This window comes from Vigna unguiculata, chromosome 11 (assembly GCF_004118075.2).
Source record: "Vigna unguiculata cultivar IT97K-499-35 chromosome 11, ASM411807v1, whole genome shotgun sequence".
In the NCBI taxonomy this organism is placed as follows: domain Eukaryota; kingdom Viridiplantae; phylum Streptophyta; class Magnoliopsida; order Fabales; family Fabaceae; genus Vigna; species Vigna unguiculata.
The window spans coordinates 11,754,863-11,772,015 of record NC_040289.1 but is presented as its reverse complement, the minus strand read 5'-3'; the positions used below and the strand labels follow the sequence as shown (position 1 = coordinate 11,772,015).

The 17,153-nt window shown below is 41.2% G+C and overlaps 1 long non-coding RNA gene across 1 annotated transcript; it reads right to left on the bottom strand.

Annotated features, from left to right (window-relative positions):
• Positions 1–13,469: 13,469 nt before the first annotated feature.
• LOC114169152 lies at positions 13,470–15,984 on the bottom strand. Its single transcript, XR_003600834.1, has 2 exons — positions 15,376–15,984; positions 13,470–13,673 (listed from the first exon to the last, which is right to left on the bottom strand). It is a non-coding gene; the product is annotated as an uncharacterized LOC114169152 (long non-coding RNA).
• Between the last annotated feature and the right edge of the window lie 1,169 nt (positions 15,985–17,153).

Sequence of the window (17,153 nt, the reverse complement as noted above, 5' to 3'; positions counted from 1 at the left end):
TTAACGGCTTAGGCCGGTTACTTTTATTGGCTCAGCATATATATGGTGATTATTTGCATCCTTGGGAGTTATGTAGACGGATTTCATGGCTACAGTCAAGCTAAGCCGCCTAGGTGTAGTACATCCTATATTGTAATTGATACCACTTAAGAACCTAGCAACAGTTAAATCCTCTTCTTCTTCAATCCCTGCCCTTAGAATATACAATTCCATCTTTTGCCTATATCCCTCTATAGTCATTGATCTTTGTTGGAGCCTTTAGAGTTTATCCATAAGCTCCCTTTTGTAATATGAAGGAACATGGCGTGCATGTGAAAGAAAGGGCTTCAAGATAGCTTCGGCAACATAAACTCGAGGGGCTGCTTTGAGATTAAACCAATAGGTAATCTCGGGTTTCCCTTTTCTTCTCTTTTAAAGGAGTAAGGAAGTCCACCAATTAAGGGCATGGCCTTGAAAGCTAAGGATAGCCAAAGAGAAACGTCTATCTTCTTCTATCATGTGGCTGTCAAAAAGTTGATAAACTTTTGCCACCCAATCAAGATATGTTTCAACATTATCTTTGCCATGAAAGGGAGGCAAGTCTATCCTAACTTCCTTGAGAGAAGGAGGGTGCATTTGCCTTCTTTTATAAGGTGATTGTCTCTCATGAGGGCATTCAAAATCCTCGTCCTAATCAACATGTTCATGCTCATGCCTAGAGGGAGGACGAGAAGGTCTAGGAGAAACACGTTGATTATTTTTGGATGCCATAAATTGCTCAATTAAGAAATGTATATTGACTTGCATGGCATCTATTTGAGTTTTGAGGTCTTGAACCTCTTTGGAGTGTTGATGAAGTGCACGAGAATGATGAGTCATTATTTTTCTCCATTCCACTAGCCTTTGTGTACCCATTTGACAATTTTTCAGTGCTTAATTTTTTATCTTTAGTGTATTTTCATCTGTTGGGCCTTATTGGGCCACTATTCCGAATTTGGGTTAATTACACATTATTTGGCCTAATTTTCGTGTTTAATTATTTTTAGGTACTCGGGTGAAGCAATTTTGGAGCTTGGACATTAATCTTCAGATGAAGAGAGTTTCCACATCATTTCCACGTCAAGTGAAAGGGCCGACATTTAAGGCCCAATAGTGGCATTTTTGTAATTCTGCACCCAATAATGACAATTTTGTAAATATGTAAATCTTCGGCGATGTGACCACGTCTAGGAGGGGCTGATTTTCATTTTTCAACAGCATCATCTTCCCCAGTCTCCATTTTAGGTTTTTGAAGCTTTGGAAGGAGACCCATGGAGGCACAAGTTGATTTTTCATGTTTTCCATTTATTTCTCACGTTTTATGAGTTGTGGACAACACTAATTGTTGAGATTTTTGTTTTCTACGCCTTAGGTAACATTTATATTGAAGCATTTTTGTTTTTGTTGGTTGTTTTCGTTCTTGCCCCTTTCTCTCCTTGAACATTTTCGTTTCTTATACCAATTTAGGTTTTCTGCACCATTTTGTACCAATTTGAATGGTTGAATCACAATTTATGTTGAACCCTAATTCGAATTCCATGAGGAGCTAAATTTACGTGTTGATTCTTTGTAGATAATGAATTGAAACCTTAAGATTAGTGTTTTGTTCGGTGGAGTTTTGTTAATATCTCCATTCTGAATTTGCATTTGGGTTTAATGAAGAAACCATTCCATTTTTGTTTAATTTACAGAGTGGAATCGTCGTGTGTTCATGCTTAATGAACTATAGTAGATTCATGAATGTGTGCATTGCTTAATTGCACTTGAGTTTGAGTTAATTTGCGCCTAGTAATTAGTTTGGGTCTCATGAGAGTTAATAGAACCATTTTTGTAGGTAATCTGTGATTGGTGGATTTTCATTTGAAGCAAGGAATCAACGCTGTTTTTATATAATTTTTTACACATTTGCATTTAAGTTTTCAATTGTGTGTTACATCCGTAAATCTGCCAACCCCCCCTATGTTATATTGTTGTGTTCATCTGGAAATTGAAGCTTTGGACGAAAATATTGGTCGTTGAGAGACGACTTGGTTCAACTTTTATATACTGCATTTAATATGTTTTAATTCGGTTGGGTATGACCTCTTTGGAGAGTTAATGAAGTGCACGAGGGTTATCATCACCCTCATCATCAACACTAGTGTGAGGACCAAGGTGGTTTTGCTAGCACGAGTGCATCTTCTAGTGCTCATGGTGATTGAAAGAACTTAGAAAACTGTAACAAAGTGTGGAAGATGAAATCAATCACAAGTGGACCTACAGGTTAGGCAAGGTGAGTCTTTAAGACTACTTAAGTACCAAGGCCAATCCTTGCCAAGATACACTTGTAAAAGTTACAAAAAGCACACAAATGTCTAAGTTCTAAGTAAATAGAATCACTTGAGGCACTAAACACAAAGCACACAAACAAGACGCAAAGAAAACAAAAGATTAACATTAAAAACGGATCCCTAAATGGCAAAAATATTAAAGACTTTGGTCTCACAATTCAAGCCACTATGCAACGGGAAAATATGAATATAAACTATGCGGTCTAAGGCAAGGTGAGAAAGCACTTGGAACTTTCAACACACTCACCACTAAAAGTGTTTGCACTATATGAAAGAAAGGTTCTACTTAGGAGATGAGATTGAACACCTTGTGGTTCCCCAAGACACCTAAGTAGGCCAAAATTACAATGAATAACTATAAAGAAACTTTGGTGCACTAATTTGGTACTCAAAATGAAGCCTCCCAATACCACTTAAAGTGTCAAATTTTGATTCCAAAAGAAGCAATTTTCACAAACAAAGGGGCTTCACAAAGGTACCAAATATGGTGTCCAAAAGATACAAAAAGAAGAACAAAAGATAGTTAAACAAGAAACAATGCAATATCCAAAAGGTGATGCCAATGTGCTACCAATAATGCACAATGCGAGAGCCAAACGCTTGGCTTCTAGCCTCCTTTTTAATGCACAAAGTTCACCACCAATTGAGGCACTTGTAAAGCACCATGAGACACCAAATTGTAGAGCAAAAGAGCAACAAACAAGTCATGGTTGGAGGCAAAACAGCCACCCAAACCTACACCAAAAAGACAACAAGGAAAAACAATGCCAATCCAAAATGTTAGCACTCACACTCACAAGGAAAAATGGCTCAAAACTCACAATGTTTGGAAGCAAAAGGAGGAAGCACTCAAGAATTAAGTAAACTAATGTTTACCTTAAACTCCACCTCCTAAAATGCTACCACTAGAATAGAAATCATTCATAGAGTTTAATCCCCACAATACCATAGAAAGCATAAGGCCAACAAACTTGAATTAAGCAAAGAAAGAAAGCAAGAAAAGCTAATTAAGGAAGCTAAACCAAAATGAAGTAAAAGGAAACATGACATAAAGGAGAGCCAAGAAATGACAAGCAAGAAATTAAGACAATAAATAAAGGCTAGCACAACCAAAATGAACCTAGAATAGCTGTAGAATTGAAGAAGAAAGTTGAAAAACAGAGAAGTAAAAGTGCTCATAAACAACAACAATACTCATTGCAAATTTGTGCCAAATTGAGAAAATAAAATCCACTTCTATTGAAGGCAAACTCAAAGTAATATGGAGTACACAATTAAGCAAGCAATTATAACAACTAAGAGCACTATAGAAGCTGCCAACACACCAAAAACCGCAAGAAATTTGGAAAATCCTGAAGTTGCCAGGCCAAATGGGATTTTATGCCTCTGATTCAAAGATTTTTCAACTTTTTTGTACTCAACATTTTTGAGTGATTCTTTTTTTTTTGTTATTTTTGTCTATCTCTTAGCTTCAAGAGGCAAAAATTAGAAAAAATGTTTACCAATCCATGCGTTCAGAATAAATCATAAACAGTAGATGTGCATGCAGTAAAAACTAAAAAACAGACTGGAGCAGAGTTGTTCACAGAAATTTTAAGATGTTCTATGAAATCCAAGATGAATGAACTTGATTATGATCTAGAATCAAGCATGAGTCATAGAAGAACATCTAGGACACTCAAAAGCATAATCCAATCGGTGAAATGGGAGAAAAACAATGAGACCTTTGCCTTACACATCCACAAGCATCACTTGAAGTTCATAGTTCAAATGTGTGATGTAGGACTTAGTTCTCATCAAGCCAGTGCAGAATTTAACAATATGAACAAAAATTAAGATGAAACAAAGTGCTTAAACATGACTTAAGATAAAACACAACATAATAAATTGAAAATTAAAAGATGCACCAATTAAAAAGATAAAAAATCAAGGAATCAAAGAACAAGTGTTGGAACAAAAAAATGGAACCTAAAAACACATATTCACCATTGAAGCAAGGAGTACTACAATTTTAATCAACAAGATTCATGTAGCCTCAATGACAATCGGTAGAAAAGGAAGGAAACATGAAGAAACAAAAAAAAATATGAACAATACGAAAATCAAAAGAAAACACAAGATATGGAAGTAAACCTTACTCAAACCAACACAAATGATGAACAATGGCTTGAGTGGCTCTAGATACCCCTTGATGTAGCTTGGAGCACGAAATTGGAGGGAAGAGAGGCCATGGTTGCAGCGGAAATGGAGTTGGAATGAAAGAGTGGGTTCAAGTTTGGAGGCTCTTGATGCAAGGAAGGTGAAATGGAAAGGAAACCTATAAGAGAGATCTATTCTAGGGAAGGAGGCTAGAGGAGTTCTTGGTAGAAACTAGTCTAGCAAAGTGACTCTTGATGCAATAGGTGGAGTACTCTCAACACTTAGTCTATTACCAATCCAAAGTAACCAAATACAAAAGTAGAATGGCCCCATTTATAGGAATCATGGTTGGCCAAATGAAATGAAAATGTATCGAGAAATGAAATGGAGATGTAACTTGAAGAAGAAGCACAAATGTGGGTCGTGTGATGCAAAGGAGGAAGAGATCTAATGCCATGCGGCAAAGTCACACTCTTCTTGTATACATCATGATGTGATCCCAACAAGGCTTATAGCTTGGGCAACGCCTAGGCCCAAATCATGCTCAAGGCCCGATCCATGGCCATCATGCGCCTTCAAGCCCAAGCCCATCAAGAGGCCCAATAACAAGGGGCATGCTAAAAAAGATCAAATTGGGCTTCATTCAAGATGGCCCAAACCCACATGGACTTCTCATACTCTTCACATGGGCCAAAGAAGATGTGAAGATTTGAAGAGGTGTCTCAAAAAGCAATAGAATAGCAATAATATTGGTCCATTGTTTAGGCTTTGCTTTCTAGAATAATAAATCAAATAATGAGTAGTTGAATTGATAAAATTAGGCTTGACTAAGCCCAATAGGAGATATGGCCATGAGCTATCAAAAGAGCCAAGGTGGACTAAGTGGAAGTCAACACTTCTTCCTACACCTCATGGATCCAAAGCATCCAAGGGTTAGGAATGCTTCCTGCTTTTCCAAGACATCATCCAATGGCCAAGATCAAGCCTTCTTCTCCAAGCTAGCATCAAAGGCCAAGATACTTTCTCCTTCTCATCCAAGGGTCAAGATTCCTCATGTGTAATGGCTTGAGTATAAAAGCCTTAATTTTTCAGTATTGTACTCACTCTTGAATTTTTGTGCAATAGACACTTTGAGTTGAGAACACTCCTTACTATTGCCACTTGAGAGTCATCTTTAGAGAGCTTACTCTCTTTACCTCTAGCCCCCTTCCTAAGCTAGAGTTACCTCTAAATCACTCACCCTTTCACCTATCCATTGCAAGCAAGAGCCTACAAACTTGTCTTCCACTCTTCCATGCTTCTTCCATCATTTTCGCTGCAATTGGAGCTTCATGTCTCCACCAAGCTCCATCACACCAAGAAGCCAAAGGCACACCAACCCTTTCTCCCCAACCACCTCTCGGCCAAATGCATTTAATTGGGCTTGCATTAGCCCAATTTTGAAACTAAACACAAAGTACTTTAGTATTTTTATTCTAGAACATGGCCTAACATGTGGGCCAAAAATAAAAGCTATTCTAATGCTCCAATCATGTGTGCTATCATATTTTAATGTCTTCTTTAGCCCATGAAACAACATGTAAGGCCCTTAGTGAATTTGGTCCTCTTGAGGTAAGCCCATTTGGATCCTTCTAAGCATGCCTCTTGTTATTGGGCCTTTGATTGGGCTTGGATCTTTAGGAGCTTGTGGGCCTAGCCATGGGCCTATGGTGTCCTCATTAGATCCGCCAGGCGATACCTACAAACCAAAGGCGTGGCGATTAGCGGCGTGTGGAGACCGCCAAGCGGTTTGAAGCATAGTTTCTCCTGGTGACGCTTAGGTTACATCAGGCGATAGTGCATGGACAAGGGCTCTTTGATGAGTGTTTTGCATGGGTGGTTGTGGTGGTTTTTCCTAGGATATGCTTGATTAAATTACGAGTCAGGAGGTTCGTATTGAAGTTGTAAATGCGTGATTAATGCAGGCGGGGAGGTCCGTATTGGTTATACTCTTGTGTGGGGATACGAGCGAGGATGTTTGTATGTTCCGTGCTCACATTTGAGGCTCTTATGAGTGGGGATGTTCATAGTAGTTGTTCATGCATGCTGGACTACGAGCGGGAAGGTTCGTAGAGTTAGACTACGAGCAAAGAGATTCGTAGAGTTGGACTACGAGTAGGGACGTTCATAGTGTTGGACAACGAGCGGGCAAGTTTGTGGAAGCATGATAATCCCTAAGACCAAAGTTGGGTGTGTATCCTTCTCATATAGGTGATGCGATTGGGGTGGCATAGTACAAAGGAATCTATGAATAAGAAAATGGCCAAGATACTTTGTTTTAGTGCTATTATCATTATTTATGTATGATTGTTTTTTTCAGCCTATCCTTTTTGATTGTTGTTCCTGCAGAGAACAAAGAAGGTATGTCAGACACAAGTATTATCTTACTCTGGGCCGCAATCTCCTCAGTAGGTTCCTTCTCGGTTGATATATATCGCTTATGGGTATCTCGGTGTGATCGGTTTGGACCCGGGAGGGGTTACCTGCAGAAGGGACTCCGAAGCTCAAGTCAGCAAAATCTCTTAAAAAGTCAAAACTGGTGATTATGGAAGTAATGAATGCGTACCTTTAATTCGTGGGGTCCATGCATATTTATAGATTATTAGCGACTTGACACCAACTTCGTGGGCCAAGGATAAGCCGATGAGGATGGCTTCGTACTTAGCTTGGTTGTTAGATGTCTTGAGGGCGAAGTGGAGGGATTTTTCGATGAGGATATCGTTGGGGCCTTCTAGCACGATGCCAGCACCTGCCCCCTTCGGGTTTGACGAACCATTAACATAAAGTGTCCATTAGTCCTCTTCAGGAGTTTGTTGGAGATCGTTCACAAAGTCTAGAAGGCATTTAGCTTTGATGGGGCTGTGAGGTTCGTAGCGGATGTTAAATTCGGATAACTCAACGGCCCAGGACGACATCCACCCCGCAAGGTCTGGTTTCTGCAATATCTTCTGAATTGGGTAGTTGGTTTTGACAATGAAGTTATGATTTTGGAAGTATGGGCGTAGGTGGCGGGCTGTGTGTACTAGGGATAGGGCCAGCTTTTCCACCATCTGGTACTTGGTTTCGGGGTCTTGCAGGGTTCTCCTAACGAAGTAAACAGGATGTTGGGTGCCGCCGACATCTTGAACCAGCGCGATGCTTACGGTGTTATCTGTGGCAATGATATAGACCAATAAGGGTTGATGAGTATCCGGTTTATGGAGGATGGGTGGTGAGGTGAGGGTGGTTTTTAGTTTTTGGAATATTTGTTCACAATCATCATTCCACGTGAACTTGACAAATTTTTTGAGCAATTGTATGATGGGTTGGGTTTGTTCGGCTAGTTTGGGAAGGAAGTGGGAAATGGCCGTGAGGCGGCCTATGAGGCATTGTAATTCTTTGATGCTGGTGGGGCTTCGCATTTCAATGATTGCGTTGCACTTTTCAGGGTTAGCCTCTATGTCGCGCTGGGTCAACATGAATCCAAGGAATTTGCCACGGTCGACACTAAAAACGCATTTGTCGGGATTAAGGCGGAGGTTGTATTGCCTTAACGCGAAGAAGACAGCCGATAAGTCTTGAGCATGCTGATGATGGCTTGGGGATTTGACAACCATGTTGTGAACATATACTTCGACATATTTGCCCATTAAATGGCTGAAGACTTTATCCATCAGTCGTTGGTAGGTTGCTCCTGCGTTTTTAAGACCAAATGCGATGACCTTGTAGAAGTAGTTGGCGTCGTCTGTAATGAAGGCGGTTTTATTCATGTCGGATGTGGCCATGGGGATTTGGTTATAACCGGAGTATGCATCAAGAAAACTAAGGACCTTGTTACCGGCTGCGCCGTCGACAACTCAGTCAATATTGGGTAAGGGGTAGGCATCTCGGGGACAGGCTTTGTTAAGATCTATGTAATCAACACGCATTCGCCACTTGCCGTTGGCTTTCTTGACGAGGACCACGTTAGAGAGCCAAGTGGTATAGTGGGCTTCTTCAATAAACCCTGTGCTTAACAACTTATCAGCCTCGACTTTGGCCACTAGGCGTCGTTCCTCGCCAAGTTTGCATTTTTTCTGGGAGACATAATGGGCCTCCTTGTAAATGGATAACTTGTGGGATGCCACTTGAGGGTCAACTCCAGGTAAGTCAGCGGCTGACTAAGCAAAAAGGTTTGTGTTGCCGACTAGGGTGGGTGTTATGATGTCACGTTGTTCAGATTCTAGCCAGTACAGAGTTTGATGGTGCGGCCATTAGGGAGCTCCAGGGGGTGGTTTCTTCAACAGGTTGAAGGTGGACATTCCAGCCCACTCTAGGGTCTAGATCATCACCAGACAAAGCGATCTTAGAGTCGGGTGGTCGCTCAATATGATTGGTTTGCAGGATGGGAAGCTGTGGGCGTAGGCTAACCATGTAGCATTCGCGTGCGAGGCGTTGGTCGCCATGAATGGTGAATATGTCGCAAGATGGGGAGGGGAATTTTATGGCCAGATGAGTTGTGGAAAAAATAGCGCCAAGGGTGTTGAGTGAAGGTCAGCCAAGGAGGACATTATAAGATGTAGGTGCGTCGACGATAAGGAAGCGGATAGGAATTGTCTTTGTTTGCGCGCCATTGCGAAAGATGGTATGGAGGTCGATGTAGCCGTGGGTGGAAACTTGTTCCCCAAAAACGCCATAAATCGGTTCATCGTAGGGGACCATGGCAGTGTCTGGGAGTTGAAGTTTCTGGTACGTAGCCCAATAGAGGATGTCGATGGAGCTGCCTTGGTCGACGAGGACTTTCTTAACTGCGTATTTTTCTATTTCAATGGTGATGACCATAGGGTCATCTTGTTAGTGATCGAGGCCTTGAAAATCGTCGTCTGTGATGAGAATTGGTTATGTGGTTTATGGATTGGATATGGCGGAGGTGTCTCTTACTGGCGGAGGAGGTGGATCCTCCACTAGCAAAACCACCAGAGATGGTGTTGATAATGACGCGTAGGGGAGGGTCGGCGGGGGTGACATCGGTGCGAGCTGGTTGGGGGTCAAGGTTTGCGGGTTGGTTTGGGCATTTATCATGGTGAGGGTCGCGGGGAGGGCGTCGGTGGTCAGAACGAGGAGGGTGCTGGGATCGAGAGGAGTGGTCATCTTTTCGGACAAAGCGGCGAAAATGGCCAGCACGAACTAGTTCTTCAATTTTATCTTAGAGTGCTTTACATTCCTCTGTGGTATGGTCGTGGTTTCGATGATAGCGGCAATATTTAGTCATGTCCGCGTTGGGGGGAGTAGTTGTCTTGCGTGGTGGTGGGATGAGGTCAACCTGTAAGGCTTCATCAAGGATGCGGGATCTAGGAACATTTAGAGGGCCGTATATGGTGAAGTGGGGTTGTCGGGGTTCCCGAGGTCTCAGATCAGGGTAGGGAGGTTGTTGACTGTGGTTGGTTGGAGATGGGGCGTAATCGTTGCAAAATTTTGTATGGAGAGTTTGCATTTCCTCTATACGGACGTAATCGGCTGCACGCAATTTCAACTCGTGCATGGAGGCAGCTGGGTGCAGGTAGATGTTCTTGGCGAAGGGGCCGGGTTGAAGAGATAGGACCATGCACTGAAGTATCATTTCTTGGTTAAGGTGTGGTGTGCGAAGGGCAGCCTTGTTGAAACGATCAATGAATGCCCGGAGCGTCTCGTCTCTTTCTTGTTTGACACCGAGTAGTGAGATTGTTGTAGTTTGATGCGGGCGGCTGGCGGCGAAGTGAGTTGTAAACATGTGGGAGAGGGTGTCGAAGCTGTCATTGGGGTATGGCGGAAGGGTGGTAAACCATTCGAGGGCAGGGCCCTTGAGGGTGGTAGGAAAGGCTTTACAAAAAACGGCATCATGGGAGGTGTAGAGAGCGGCGTGGGTGATGTAGACTTTGAGGTGTTCATCGGGGTCGGTTTCACCAATGTAACGCTCCAGCGTGAAGGGTTCCTATTGGGTGGAGAGGGGGGTGTTGGCGATGAAGTCGGTGAAAGGGTGACGGCGCCTGGGTTCGTGAGATGGGAGTGGGTGAGGAGGGATGAGATGGTGGACGAGGGTGGGAAAAGTGGAGGTGAAGTTATGAGGAGGGATATGGGTAGTAGGGAGGTTGTGAGGGTTGTAGGGTGGGATATGAGTGGTGTGTAGGGTGGTGGGCATGTTGCAAGGCGGGATGTGTTCGGTGTGCAGGGTGGCGACGGGGGTGAGAGCCGCAGTATTTCCTTGGAGGGTGGAGTGGAAGTGAGTAAGGTGGGTTAAGACGGTGGGAGTTTGTTGGGTGGTGGTGAAGGTGTGCGGGGTAGGATTGTACTCGCTTTCCTCTTCAGTAGGCTGGAAAGCTAGGGACCCTGCGGCATCAGATGCTTCTTTCGCCTTTCCCTTTTGAGTGGAATCGGCTTTGATCTTTCGCCTTAGGCAAGAATTCTCCTGTCGTAGTGCTTCCATCTCATCAGCACTACACTTCTTCAATTCAGCCAGGTCCTGTTGCATCTTGGCTTGACCGTCTAGGATGGTGGCCAGATCCGGAGTGATGTCAGTAGGTCCTGGGGGGCCTGCTTCAACTTGCTTGTTAACTCATGCTCTGTTGCGGGTAGAAACCATTTTCGGACAAAGCGGGTGGTAAAGTACTACCTCGTGCCCCACGGTGGGTGCCAATTGTTCCTGCAAAGAACAAAGAAGGTATGTTAGACACAAGTATTACCTTACTCTAGGTCGCCATCTCCTCAGTAGGTTCCTTCCCGGTTGATATATATCGCTTATGGGTATCTTGGTGTGATCTGTTTAAACCCGAGAGGGGTTACCTGCAGAAGGGACTCCAAAGCTCAAGTCAGCGAAATCTCTCAAAAAGTCAAATCTGGTGATTAGGGAAGTAATGAATGTGTACCTTTAATTCATGGGGTCTATGCATATTTATAGATTATTAATTATGTCTGGCCATGTCATGGGCTGGGCCCTTGTTTGGTTCGTAGGTGGGCCTAGGCCTTAGCCCAGGCCCTTAGTTTGATTATTGTGGGCTTGATGAATCTTAGAAGTGTCTTGGTTTCGTTAAGTTTCTTAGAGCGATCGGTCTAGACCGTCTACTCTTTTAGCGGCTTAGGCCACTATTATTCTTCTATCGGCTTAGGCTGATTATTCTTCTTAACGGTTTAGGTCGGTTAGGCTTGGGTTGGCTTAGGTCGGTTACTTCATGCGTATACATAAGGTGATCCTTTATTATTATTTGGTTGAACCGGCTACGTGCGGTACATTTGTGTTTGGCGATGATTGTTTATGTATGATTATTTATTTTAGCTCACCTTTTTGTTTGTGTTTAGGGATGATCATGTGATTTATCACACAAAAACATATGTGAATCCAGGTGAGGATGGTGAGACATAGTGACGAAGCAAAGCTAACTGTGGGAAATTGCTTCATATCTTATTTTTAAACATTTTGTATGTTTTGTCTTTTGAATTATGGATTGTAATAAGGCATGTGAGAATTATTTATATCTTTTGCGGTATAAGTTCTAGATTTTTCTCGCGATTGGAAACCATGAGTTATTAAATTTCATATTTGACATAAAAATTATTTTATCAAGTGATATCCGTCTAGGTGTCACGGCCTTGACACATGTGCAGGTTTCAAAACTGCTGCATATCCATTGTGGTTTGAAGGTGCTGCATCTCATCTTTGATCCGTTCAGGTGCATGATGCTTCCATGGCTGCTGCTGTTCGATTCTCGTTTTGACGGGGGTAGCGTGGTTTGCGCAGATCTGAAGTCCAGATCTGCAAGCGTCAATGGTGCAGATTTGGTTCTTGAGTTGCGCTGGTTGAACTGGTTCAGGTTTCACGGCTGTTCTGGTGTAGTGGAAGATGCGTTTTGGAGACATGATGGAGCTCCATCAATGGTGGTTCGTGATGCACCAAGGTTGTTTTTCTTCTCTAGTGACGTAGCTGCGGTAGTCGACGGTGGGACGATGCAGGTGGCGACTCATAGGTGCATTCACATTTCTGATTCGGGCACGGGCTTCGCTGTTGGCACGACGTAAATCTAGTTGCAACGTTATTGCATGTTTAGTGGTTTCGTGGAGATGATGCCTTGCGTGTTGCCATGGAGGTTTCACGGTGGCTACTGCCATGGTGATGGTGATGAACTGTTGCAGATACGAGGTGAGGTGCAGGTCCAGGCGAGGTTCGTGGTGTGCGAGGGCGCTAAGTCCGCTGCTGTTGCGAAACGATGGCGACGAGTTCGCCTTCTAGAGCTGTGGTTGTTCGTTGCCGGTGCTGGCCTGAGTGGATGGAGTTATCAGTGTCATTTTGCTGCAGGTGAGTGGTGCTGCTAGTGGTGGCTGCGTTTTCCGGCGAGGTGGTGACGGTGTGGAGCTCTTCGATCAAGCTTGTGGTTGCCGACATTAATGGCTGACGGTGGTGGAGTGTAGTGTTGGCAGAAACTTGGTGAAGACCGAGGTTAGGGTTTGTTGTTTGGGAGAACGTTGAAGACGATGACATATTAACATTTGGTTGAGGGAATTTTAAGTGTTTGAATATTCTCTTTATTTAGTTTAATTAATGGAGGATTACCACATGGCTTGATGTGGTTGAGTTAAGTTTAGGTGGTAGGAGAGGTGTAACTTAGTAGAAAATAAGGGTGCAGAATAGGTTTTTGGGTGATCCACTTGAAGTAGGAATGTGTAAAATAGAAATTGGGAGTACATTTAGCTTCTGAATTATTTCTTTTCAGAATTTACTGATTTTGGACTTAACTTGTAATTCAGAACATTTACAAATCCACACTTTTAATGACGCAAATTAAATTTCAGTTGCATTAACAAACCTTAGAATATCCAATAGTATTTTATGCAACTAAAATCACTTTGTACACCATTTTTAACGTACAAACTCAATAAGTCCAATAATCACAAATCCTGATTAAATCAATCCTTAAGCATAAAAATTCTATTAAATCTCCAAATTTAAGCATTAAATAAGAACAAAAATTTGAACTCATCATTAGTAATATACAAAAATAAACGTCACAACTTACACTATTTTTTATAGTGAGTATCATATATCTATTTCAACCTTTGTCCAACTTTGACCGTTTTTTCTAAATCCAACCTTGATCTTCAACCGATTTCCTATTTCCTTCAATTGATTTCTGAAATATAAACTTTCTTCCATTTGTTTTCCTAATGATAACAAGAATTCAAAGTAAGAAAGAAAGTTAGTACATGACACATTAATACGAACATAAAATTGAAGTTTTTACAACACAAAAATCAAATTTAAGAGATGCTAAACTAACTATTCAAAGCTACCCAACTAAAAGAAATAGAATGAAATATTCACTAAAATATAAACTGAACTAGACCAAAAATTAATCTAAACACACCAAGAAAAAATATTACAACGATTAAACAAAATTTTATCATCCAACATTACCACTTCAAATCTATAAAACTAAAATTCTAATTAAAAGAAAATACTTAACAAAGTAAAACGACAACTCACACTTAGAGTGTGTTTACTTGAAAGAGTGGATTTAAAAGAGAGTGAGTGAATTTGGGTGGATGAATTTTAGTTGTTTCTTTTAAGAGATTTGGAAGTGAAGTGAGTGAATTTAAGAGTAAAATTTGTAAAAATTTGGAATGAATAAATTGATATGATAGATAAAATTAATATACTATTATATTTATTTATTATTATTTTTATTATTTATTATTATCATTATTTATTATAATAATTATTATATATTATTAATTAAATAATATAATTATTTATATATTATCGTTTATTTAATATATAATAATAATTATATATGTAAAAGTTAAAGTCCTCCAAATCTCTTTTAAGGGAGATAATCATCTCTAAATGCATACTTCCATATCATTGCAAATCCTTCAAAACGAATACAGATAAATCCCACAAATCTTTGTACAAAATTCATATACGCCCGCAAATCATGTGAAGCAAACATGCTCTTAAGCCCTTTGCATTCTTGGGCAAACTAAAATGTAACACAAAGAGAAATTAACCAACAACTCTAATGACTACCAGACACAAATATGCATGATTATCCAAATATGCAATTCAGATTAGTAGCATAACTAGAAATGACCTTCACAGTTCAGCTTTTGCACTCATTCACTCAATGTCTTTATGCAAAATTTTCCCCTCAGCAAAACAAGTATGATCTCATAAGCTTGAAAAACTTATAGTTAGCATCAAATTTCCCAAAAAAGAAAACACTCTAGATCGATAAGACGTTTGTCTTCGCTTGTAACGTGGTCATGTATGAGGTAAGGAAGAGCAAAAGGATTCAAGGCTTAACAACAAGTGAGTGGTGAAATTGTTTTAGGTAATTTGTGAAATCAAGGTGCGGGTTTAACTCAACAAAGCATTTTTCTCATACTGATTTCCACTCTTCCCATTCTTATTATTTCCTTTTTCCCTTCATGCAAACCATTGTATTTTTTTTCCTATTTTCTCTGTTTCAACTTTTTGCTCTTCTGCTTCTTGAACCAACCCATTTTCCCCAACATTTAAGTGTTAGTATACACTACCACAAACTTTTCACCGCCCACAAGTTGGGTTTATTCATGGTTTTTCAAGTCTAATGTTCATAACAAGCTCAATAGTTAACAAAGAAAGGTATATAAAATCAATCCCAATAGTCAAGGTTAAGTAAAAAAAAGTATCAATCTAAGTTGTATTTGGCTAAACGACTAAAAACAAACAAGGCCTATATCACATAAAGAGTGATTCTAAGGTCAAATAACACCAAAAAGAACTAATACAAGTTCTTAAATGTGACTCTACATTAATGCAACACATTGTCAAAAATTCAGGCTTGTTACTACGGAGAACAAATAAGAGATGTCAGACACAAACTTGATGAGGATCCTCCGTCGCGGTAGTCACCGGAAAACCTCTTCCAATCGGTGTTCTACCGATTGATCCTCGCAGAAGGCAAGGGAAATGCAGTGGAATGGTCGATTACGAAGGTTTTGACTTGGTTCGCTCTGGTTTCTCGCTGATTTGGTAAACCCTAATAGGCCAAAACCTAATCTAGGGTTTGGGTGAGCTGATGAACGGTGGGAGTGATCTCTACCGGATATCTCATTCATCAAAGTTGAAGATTACAAACAATGGCCTGTCTTTTATAAATGAAGACAACCGGTGAAATAAACGGAAGAAAACTATGCTTGCCGTCTAACAAAAATGTAATGTTCTAACGGCGATGAAGGGAAAGAAAAAAATACAGAGACTACTAACGGCAAGGCGTCGTGAAGCTTATGGTTTCTGTAATCCGTGAAGGTATGGACGACCCTAACAAACCCTAACAGAAAAGTGAGGGACAAGGTTGATGCGTTCTTGTGTTGACGGCAAGGGATGGTAGAGGAAACCCTAATAGCAGCGTGAACCAGAACCCTTGCACAGTGCAGAAGGAACATGTGATGCGCAAAAAGAAAACCTCGTGTGTGGCATCCTTACACAATGGTTGCAACGCTGTTTGGGCTGTTTGGAGGCCCAATACGTGATAGCGGAACTTAATGATGTTTCTCGCATAAGACCACGCATGGTGTGCAGAAAATGAGAGAATTGGGCTGCACGTGAGGCCCATTCAGGAGATGTTAGTAGTAGCGGTATGCACACGTGTATGAATGGAACGCTGAAGCTTCTCTCCCTTCACGTGGAAATGGCCTGAAAGTGCCTTTGGCTTGCACGTTGGAGTAGGTTGGTTGGTGTGAAGAAAAGTTTGGGCCGCTAGCCCATGATCAATTGGGAAGCTAGAAAATGTCTGCATTTAACAAAATAAACCAATTAAAAACAACATTTATTTAATTAAAATAAAAGAAAATAAAAGAAATTAAAATGAATAGGCCTAAGTGTTGGCCCAATGCTATAAGCCTTATTTGGATCACATCAGATAACACCATACCTTAATCTGCAATCTCTTTGGTGGGCTTCTTCTCAGCTCGCATATGCCATCTACTAGTATTTCGGCTTGGACCCGTGAGGGGTTACCTGCGGAGAAGACTCCGATGATCAAGTCAGCCAACAAATTCTCAGAAAGTCAAATCTTGTGATTAAGGGATTAATGAATGCGTACCTTTAATTGCTGGGGTCCATGCATATTTATAGTTTATTAATTATGTTTGACCATGTCATGGGCTGGGCCATTGTTTAGGGCCATAGGTGTGCCTGGGCCTGCTTGTCAATTTATCCTCTGAAGTAGGCAGCTTAGGCGGCTTACGCTTGCTTGCTTGATTCATCTGATAGTCATTCGCATGCTTGCGGGGATTTATATAGACGGGTTTTACTGTATAGTTGTATGAAGCCGCCTAGGTGCAGTAAACCAGTCCCTCAGCCTTTGCCGGTGGAGACATAGCGACAAAGGATGAAAAGTGTGGACGGTTTTTGTTAGGCCGACTAGGTGCAGTACACCAGTCCCCCAACCTTTGAGTGTGATGAACAGTGTTAAGGCTAGTGTTGTCGAAGGTCTAATCAAAAGGGTTTTGCGCCATCATTTTGAGGTTTGTGGCATTTTGTATGCATTGTGATGCTTCATCTAATCGTTGTTTTTGGCGGGAAAAGTTGAAACGTTTGAGATGTTGATTATAAATACGAGTGCATCAAAAGAAAAACTTTACTTTGTTCATTTGCAA